Here is an 8705-nt window from a genome sequence, read left to right on the forward strand (position 1 = left end):
ATGTCTTCCTCTGTGAGATTTCTCTTCATGTCTTTTGCCCATTTCATGATTGGATTGTTTGTTTCTTTGGTGTTGAGTTGAATAAGTTCTTTTTTTTTTTTTTAATTTTTTTTTTTATTTATGATAGTCACACAGAGAGAGAGAGAGAGAGAGGCAGAGGGAGAAGCAGGCTCCATGCACCAGGAGCCCGACGTGGGATTCAATCCCGGGTCTCCAGGATCACGCCCTGGGCCAAAGGCAGGCGCCAAACCGCTGCGCCACCCAGGGATCCCGAATAAGTTCTTTATAGATCTTGGAAACTAGCCCTTTATCTGATATGTCATTTGCAAGTATCTTCTCCCATTCTGTAGGTTGTCTTTTAGTTTTGTTGACTGTATCCTTTGCTGTGCAAAAGCTTCTTATCTTGATGAAGTCCCAATAGTTCATTTTTGCTTTTGTTTCTTTTCCCTTTGTGGATGTATCTTGCAAGAAATTACTGTGGCCGAGTTCAAAAAGGGTGTTGCCTGTGTTCTCCTCTAGGATTTTGAGGGAATCTCGTCTCACATTTAGATCTTTCATCCATTTTGAGTTTATCTTTGTGTATGGTGAAAGAGAGTGGTGCAGTTTCATTCTTCTGCATGTGGATGTCCAATTTTCCCAACACCATTTATTGAAGAGACTGTCTTTTTTCCAGTGGATAGTCTTTCCTCCTTTATCGAATATTAGATGACCATAAAGTTCAGGGTCCACTTCTGGATTCTCTATTCTGTTCCATTGATCTATGTGTCTGTTTTTGTGCCAGTACCACACTGTCTTGATGACCACAGCTTTATACTACAACCTGAAATCTGGCATTGTGATGCCCCCAGCTATGGTTTTCTTTTTTAAAATTCCCCTGGCTATTCGGGGTCTTTTCTGATTCCACACAAATCTTAAAATAATTTGTTCTAACTCTCTGAAGAAAGTCCATGGTATTTTGATAGGGATTGCATTAAACGTGTAAATCGCCCTGGGTAACATTGACATTTTGACAATATTAATTCTGCCAATCCATGAGCATGGAAAATTTTTCCATCTCTTTGTGTCTTCCTCAATTTCTTTCAGAAGTGTTCTGTAGTTTTTAGGGTATAGATCCTTTACCTCTTTGGTTAGGTTTATTCCTAGGTATCTTATGCTTTTGGGTGCAATTGTGAATGGGATTGGCTCCTTAATTTCTCTTTCTTCAGTCTCATTGTTAGTGTATAGAAATGCCATTGATTTCTGGGCATTGATTTTGTATCCTGCCATGCTACCAAATTGCTGTATGAGTTCTAGCAATCTTGGGGTGGAGGCTTTTGGGTTTTCTACGTAGAGTATCATGTCATTGGCGAAGAGGGAGAGTTTGACTTCTTCTTTGCCAATTTGAATGCCTTTAATGTCTTTTTGTTGTCTGATTGCTGAGGCGAGGACTTCCAGAAATATGTTGAACAGCAGTGGTGAGAGTGGACATCCCTGTCTTGTTCCTGATCTTAGGGGAAAGGCTCCCAGTGCTTCCCCATTGAGAATGATATTTGCTGTGGGCTTTTCGTAGATGGCTTTTAAGATGTCGAGGAAAGTTCCCTCTATCCCAACACTCTGAAGGGTTTTGATCAGGAATGGATGCTATATTTTGTCAAATGCTTTCTCTGCATCTAATGAGAGGATCATATAGTTCTTGGTTTTTCTCTTGCTGATATGATGAATCACATTGATGGTTTTACGAGTGTTGAACCAGCCTTGTGTCCCGGGGATAAATCCTACTTGGTCATGGTGAATAATTTTCTTAATGTGTTGTTGGATCCTATTGGCTAGTATCTTGTTGAGAATTTTTGCATCCATGTTCATCAGGGATATTGGTCTGTAATTCTCCTTTTTGGTGGGGTCTTTGTCTGGTTTCGGAATTAAGGTGATGCTGGCCTCATAGAACGAATTTGGAAGTACTCCATCTCTTTCTATCTTTCCAAACAGCTTCAGTAGAATAGGTATGATTTCTTCTTTAAACGTTTGATAGAATTCCCCTGGGAAGCCATTTGGCCCTGGACTCTTGTGTCTTGGGAGGTTTTTGATGACTGCTTCAATGTCCTCCCTGGTTATTGGCCTGTTCAGGTTTTCTATTTCTTCCTGCTCCAGTTTTGGTAGTTTGTGGCTTTCCAGGAATGCGTCCATTTCTTCTAGATTGCCTAATTTATTGGCGTACAGCTGTTCATAATATGTTTTTAAGATCGTTTGTATTTCCTTGGTGTTGGTAGTGATCTCTCCTTTCTCATTCATGATTTTACTAATTTGAGTCTTCTATCTCTTCTTTTTGATAAGGTTGGCTAATGGTTTATCTATCTTATTAATTCTTTCAAAGAACCAACTCCTGGTTCTGTTGATCTGTTCCACAGTTCTTTTGGTCTCGATTTCATTTAGTTCTGCTCGAATTTTAATTAACTTTCTTCTTCTGCTGGGGGTGGGGTCCATTTGCTGCTTTTTCTCTAGCTCCTTAATGTGTAAGGTGAGCTTTTGTATTTGAGTTCTTTCCAGTTTTTGAATGGATGCTTGTAGTGCGATGAATTTCCTCCTCAGGACTGCTTTTGCTGCATCCCAAAGATTTTGAATGGTTGTATCTTCATTCTCATTAGTTTCCATGAATCTTTTCAATTCTTCCTTAATTTCCTGGTTGACCTTTTCATCTTTTAGCAGGATTGTCCTTAACCTCCACGCGTTTGAGGTCCTTCCAAACTTCTTGTTGTGATTAAGTTCTAATTTCAAGGTATTATGGTCTGAGAATATACATGGGCCTATCGCAATCTTTTGGTATCAGTTCAGACCGGATTTGTGACCCAGTATGTGGTCTATTCTGGAGATAGTTCCACGTGCACTTGAGAAGAATCTGTATTCAGTTGAGTTTGGATGTAAAGTTCTGTAGATATCTGTGAAATCCATCTGGTCCAGTGTATCATTTAAAGCTCTCGTTTCTTTGGAGATGTTGTGCTTAGAAGACCTATCGAGGGTAGAAAGAACTAGATTGAAGTCACCAAGTATAAGTGTATTATTATCAAAGTATTTCTTCAGTTTGGTTATTAATTGGTTTAAATATTTGGCAGCTCCCACATTCGGGGCATATATATTGAGGATAATTAAGTCCTCTTGTTGGATAGATCCTTTGAGTATGAGATAGTGTCCCTCTTCATCTCTCACTATAGTCTTCAGGGTAAATTTTAATTTATCTGATATGAGGATGGCTACCCCTGCTTTCTTTTGAGGACCATTTGAATGGTAAATGGTTCTCCAACCTTTTATTTTCAGGTTGTAGGTGTCCTGCTGTCTATAATGAGTCTCTTGTAGACAGCAAATAGATGGGTCCTGCTTTTTTATCCAGTCTGAAACCCTGCGCCTTTTGATGGGGTCATTAAGCCCATTCACGTTCAGAGTTACTATTGACAGATATGAGTTTAGTGTCACCATGATATCTATTCAGTCCTTGTTTTTGTGGATTGTTCCACTGAACTTCTTAAAGGGGAATTTTAAGAGTCCCCCTTAAAATTTCTTGCAGAGCTGGTTTGGAGGTCACATATTCTTTCAGTTCCTGCCTGTCTTGGAAGCTATCTCTCCTCCCATTTTGAATGATAGCCTTGCTGGATAAAGTATTCTTGGTTGCATGTTCTTCTCATTTAGGACCCTGAATATATCCTGCCAGCCCTTTCTGGCCTGCCAGGTCTCTGTGGAGAGGTCTGCTGTTACCCTAATACTCCTCCCCATAAAAGTCAGGGATTTCTTGTCTCTTGCTGCTTTAAGGATCTTCTATTTATCTTTGGAATTTGCAAGCTTCACAATTAAATGTCGAGGTGTTGAACGGTTTTTATTGATTTTAGGGGGGGGATCTCTCTATTTCCTGGATCTGAATGCCTGTTTCCCTTCCCAGGTTAGGAAAGTTTTCAGCTAGGATTTGTTCAAATACATATTCTGGCCCTCTGTCCCATTCGGCGCCCTCAGGAACCCCAATTAAACGTAGGTTTTTCTTCCTCAGGCTGTCGTTTATTTCCCTTTATCTGTCTTCATGGTGTCTTAATTGTCTGTCTCTTTTTCCTCAGTTTCCCTCTTTGCCATCAACTTGTCTTCTATGTCACTCACTCGTTCTTCCACCTCGTTAAGCCTCGTCGTTAGGACTTCTAGCTTGGATTGCATCTCATTTAATTGATTTTTAATTTTTGCCTGATTGGATGTAAATTCTGCAGTCATGAAGTCTCTTGAGTCCTTTATGGTTTTTTTCTAGAGCCACCAGTAGCTGTATAATAGTGCTTCTGAATTGGCTTTCTGACATTGAATTGTAATCCAGATTTTGTAAGTCTGTGGGAGAGAGGACTGTTTCTGATTCTTTCTTTTGAGGTGAGGTTTTCCTTCTAGTCATTTTGCTCAGTGCAGAGTGGCCAAAAACAAGTTGTAATGGGAAAAGGAGAAAAAGAGAGGAGAGAAAGAAGGAAAGAAAAGAGAAAAAGAAAAAAGAAAAAAGGAAGAAAAAAAGAAAGAAAAAGAATGAAAGGGGAAAAAGGGGTGGGGAAAGCAAACAAATCAAAAGCAAAAAACAAAAAACAAAAACCACGTGGGAATATCTTCTGATTCTGTGTATTTTTAAGTCCCTTGACTTCCCCTGGAACTTGTCCGTCTAGCTGGTCTTCTGGGGGAGGGGCCTGTTGTGCTGATATTCAGGTGTTAGCATTTGGGGAAGCGCTCTGCCCCCTGCCTGGTGCAGGGCTCAGTGGGGATTGTGTACCCCGTGAGGCCCCAGGAGGAACAACAGCAGTGGCGGGGCCAGCTCTGGAGCCCTGGATTCAGCTCCCGCAGTAACTCCGGGGCTCTCCGTCTGCAGGGCCTGGAGGCTCCGGGGCGGGGCCACTGATCTGCTCAGCTCAGGGCAGGAGCGTCTTTGAGGTCCTGGGCCCTCCTGGCCTGTGCCTGTCCCGTGGGGAGGCCGAATCCTGGGCTTGTGTCCTGGCGCCCTGTGCTCCGGGGTCTGCGCTGTTGGATTCGTGCTCCTGGTGGCGCAGCCCCCTCCACAGAGCCGCCGCCCGAGCCCCTCCGAGCTGCTCCGGGTCCCGCCGTGCGCGCTGCAGCCCTTCAGGGAGCTCGGCGCATCTCCCGGGGCGCAGGTGCCTGTTAGTGTCCCAGGGAGCCTGAGGGCATCCCCACCCTCCTGGGGTCCTACTCTAACTCCCTGCGGGCGCCTTTCCACCCAGGAAGATGGGTGCAGCTCCTGCTCCTCCGGGACGGGGCTCTCCTGTCCTGGGGACACTCGCCCCGGCCTCAGCCCGGCTCCTCGCGGGGCCCCTCCCCCTTGGAGGCCTTTTGTTTCTTTATTTCTTTTTCCCCGTCTTCCTACTTTGATAGAAGCGTGAACTCTTCTCACTGTAGCATTCCAGCTGTTCTCTCTTTAAATCTCAGGCCGAATTCGTAGATTTTCAGGATGGTTTGAGGGTTATCTAGGTAATTTGGTGGGGACAAGTGATTTGGGGACCCTACTCTTCTGCCATCTTGCCCCTCCTCCCCAAGTCCAAACTTGAGATGATCCTCATGACTAAAACGTTACTCATGGACACAGAGTTGGTCTTGAAAATATGATGGCATTTCAGCTTTACTCTAAAAGTCACAATTTTGATATTGATTAATTTTATGTGTCAACTTTGCTGGACTATGGGTTGCCCAGATATTTGGTCAAATATTATTCTTGTTGTCATTTTGCTGAGATTAACATTTAAACCAGTAGACTGAGTAAAGCAGATTGATCTGAATGTGTGTGGGCCTCATCCAGTCAGTTGAAGGCCTGAAAAGAACTCTGATTCGCCCCAGAGTAAAGGAGAATTCTTTCTGTCTGACTGCCTTTGAACTGATATATGAGCTTTTTCCTGTCTTCAGACTCAAATGAAACAATGACTTCCTGGGTATGTTAGCCTTTGGACTAGAACTACACCATCAATTTTCCTGGGTCTCCTACTTGCCAACATATCTTACAGATCTTCAGGCTTGTCAGTGTCTATTATCATTTAAACAAATTCCTTATAATGAATCTCTTTATATTTGCATACTATCCAGTTCTCTTTCTCTGGAAAACCCTGTTTAATACAGATTTTGGTACTGAAAGTGGTTCTAGAGGAACAGAATTTTAAGGATGAGTTTTCTGAATTAGTTCTGGGGTTTCTAGAATTGGATCTCTAATCTGATTATATTTATAGATACTAATGATTCCATCCCAGTAGTAAAGAGAGAATTGATAGTCTATGGCATGAACTTATGGAGATACACAAAATATCACCATGAAAAACTCCTAATCAATCACATATAAGAAGCAAGGATCTGGGTGACCGTGTATTTACTTTTGAACATTTTTTTTGTCAAATTAACAAATATAATGAGATTGGCTGGTTGTCTCTAATGTTGCTGGACAAGTTGGGGTGGCAGTAGAAAGGATGAGCTCAAGTATTTGCATTCCCAGTGCAATAGTCACATAAATGACCTGAAAGCTTCTGTGTGTGCCCTGGAGCCCCTTATCTCCTGTAGTCATAGGGCTGAGATGGCTGAAAATCAAACATAGAACATCATTCTACAACTGGTTGAATTTTAACACAAGTTGGACTCACAGCCTCACAGAGTGTCTACTGTTAAAGTGAAAGCATTGATGGGGGAAGGAATAGGATCCTGAAAGTTGAGATGGTGTAGCCAGGTCTCCTTGAGCAACATGAAAATTAATACTGCTAATCTTTCTCTTAGCCTTCTCTCAAAGTTAACTACAGCCTTTTACCAGGATAACTACACTGGGTAAAAGAAAATAATCAGATCTTTGGAGGATTACTGGACACTAGCTCTGAATTGACATTGACTCCAGGAGATCCAAAATGTCACTGAATCATCATCATCACCAAAACCTCACTGTGGCCCTCCAATCTGAGTAGGGGCTTATGGAAGACAGGTGATCAATGGGGTTTTAGCCCAATTCCATTTCACAATGGGCTTAGTGAGTCCCCAAATCCATCTTGTGGTTATTTATCTAGTCTGGAATTCATAATTGGTATCTATATATTCAGCTGCTAACTACATAATTAGAATACGTACACTCATATTGTTTCCATGACCTGTGGAGTGAAGGCTATTATGGTGGGAAAATCCAAATGGAAGCCATGAACTGCACCTACCTAGGAATATAGAAAATAATAAGACTAGAGCAGTGCAACATCCCTAGAAGGGATGAGTCCCTAAAAGGACTGAAAGGATGGGTCCCCAGAAGGACTGAAGAGACCAATGCCATCATCAAGGACTGGAAAGAGGGATGCCTGGGTGGCTCATGGTGTGATCCTGGAGTTTCAGGATCAAGTCCCACATCAGGCTTCCTGCATGGAGCCTACTTCTCTCTTCTGTTTGTGTCTCTGCCTCTCTCTCTGTGTCTTTCATGAATAAATAAATAAAATCTTTTTTAGAAAAAGGACTGGAAAGATGCAAGGGTGTTGATTCCCACCACACCACCCATTCAATTCTATTTGGCTTATACAGAAGACAGATGGGTCTTGGAGAATGTCAGTGGATTATAGTAAGTTTAACCAGATGGTGACTGCAATTGCAGCTACTGTACTAGATGCAGACTCATTGCTTGAGCAAATTAACCCATCCCCTGGTTTCCCCTGATCAAGATCAGGAATTTTGATTTGCAAAATTCTTTCCTCCATACTCGATAATAAGGACCACCCAAAGTGGTTTGCTTTTAGCTCACGAGGCGGGCAATACATCTTCACTGCCTAACCTTGGGGATATATCAACTCTCCAGCCCTATGTCATAATTTAGTTCACATGTATCTTTATTACCTTTCCTTTCCATGAGATATCATACTGGTTCATTACATTGATGAGGTTTTACAGACTGGATCTAGTGAGCAAGATGTAGCAACCCCTCTAGACCTATTGGTAAGACATATGGTGTCAGAAAGTGGGAAACAAGTCCAACAAAAATTCAGAGACTTGATACCTCAGTGAAATTTCTGGGTATCCAGTGGTATGGGGCGTATTGAGATAACTTTTTCAAGGTGAAGGATAAGTTGTTGCATCTGGCCCCTCCTAGAACTGAAAATGGGGCACAATGCTTAGTGGGCCTCTTTGGATTTTGGAGACAACATATTCCTTATTTGGGTGCATTACTCTGGCTCATTCACCCAGTGCCCTTAAAAGCTGCTAGTCCGGAGTAGGGTTCAGAACAAGAGAAGTTTCTGCATCTGATCCAGGCTTCCGTGCAAGCTGCTCTGTCACTTGGGCCATATGATCCAGCAGATCCAATGGTACTTGAAGGGTCAGTGGCAGATAGATATGCTGTTTGGAGCATTTTGCAGGCTCCTCCCATCCAAGTACTAACCAGGCCTGACTCTGCTTAGCTTCTGAGATCAGACGAGATCTGGTGCATTCAGGGTGGTATGGCCGTAGACTTGGCAAGCTCCTATAAGTGAACTGCAGTACAGGCTCTTAGGATTTTGGAACAAAGTCCTGCCATCCTCTGTGGATAACTACTTTCCTTTTGAGAAATAGCTCTTGACATGCTACTGGGCTTTAGCAGACAATGAAAGACCATGGGCCACCAAGTTACCATGTGATCTGAGCTGTGCATAATGAACTGGGCATTATCTGACCCACTACACTCTAGAGTTGGTTGTGCACAGCATCATTCCATCATCCTCCCAGTCTGCACCTAT

Source organism: Vulpes lagopus, chromosome X (genome assembly GCF_018345385.1).
Source record: "Vulpes lagopus strain Blue_001 chromosome X, ASM1834538v1, whole genome shotgun sequence".
Lineage (NCBI taxonomy): Eukaryota > Metazoa > Chordata > Mammalia > Carnivora > Canidae > Vulpes > Vulpes lagopus.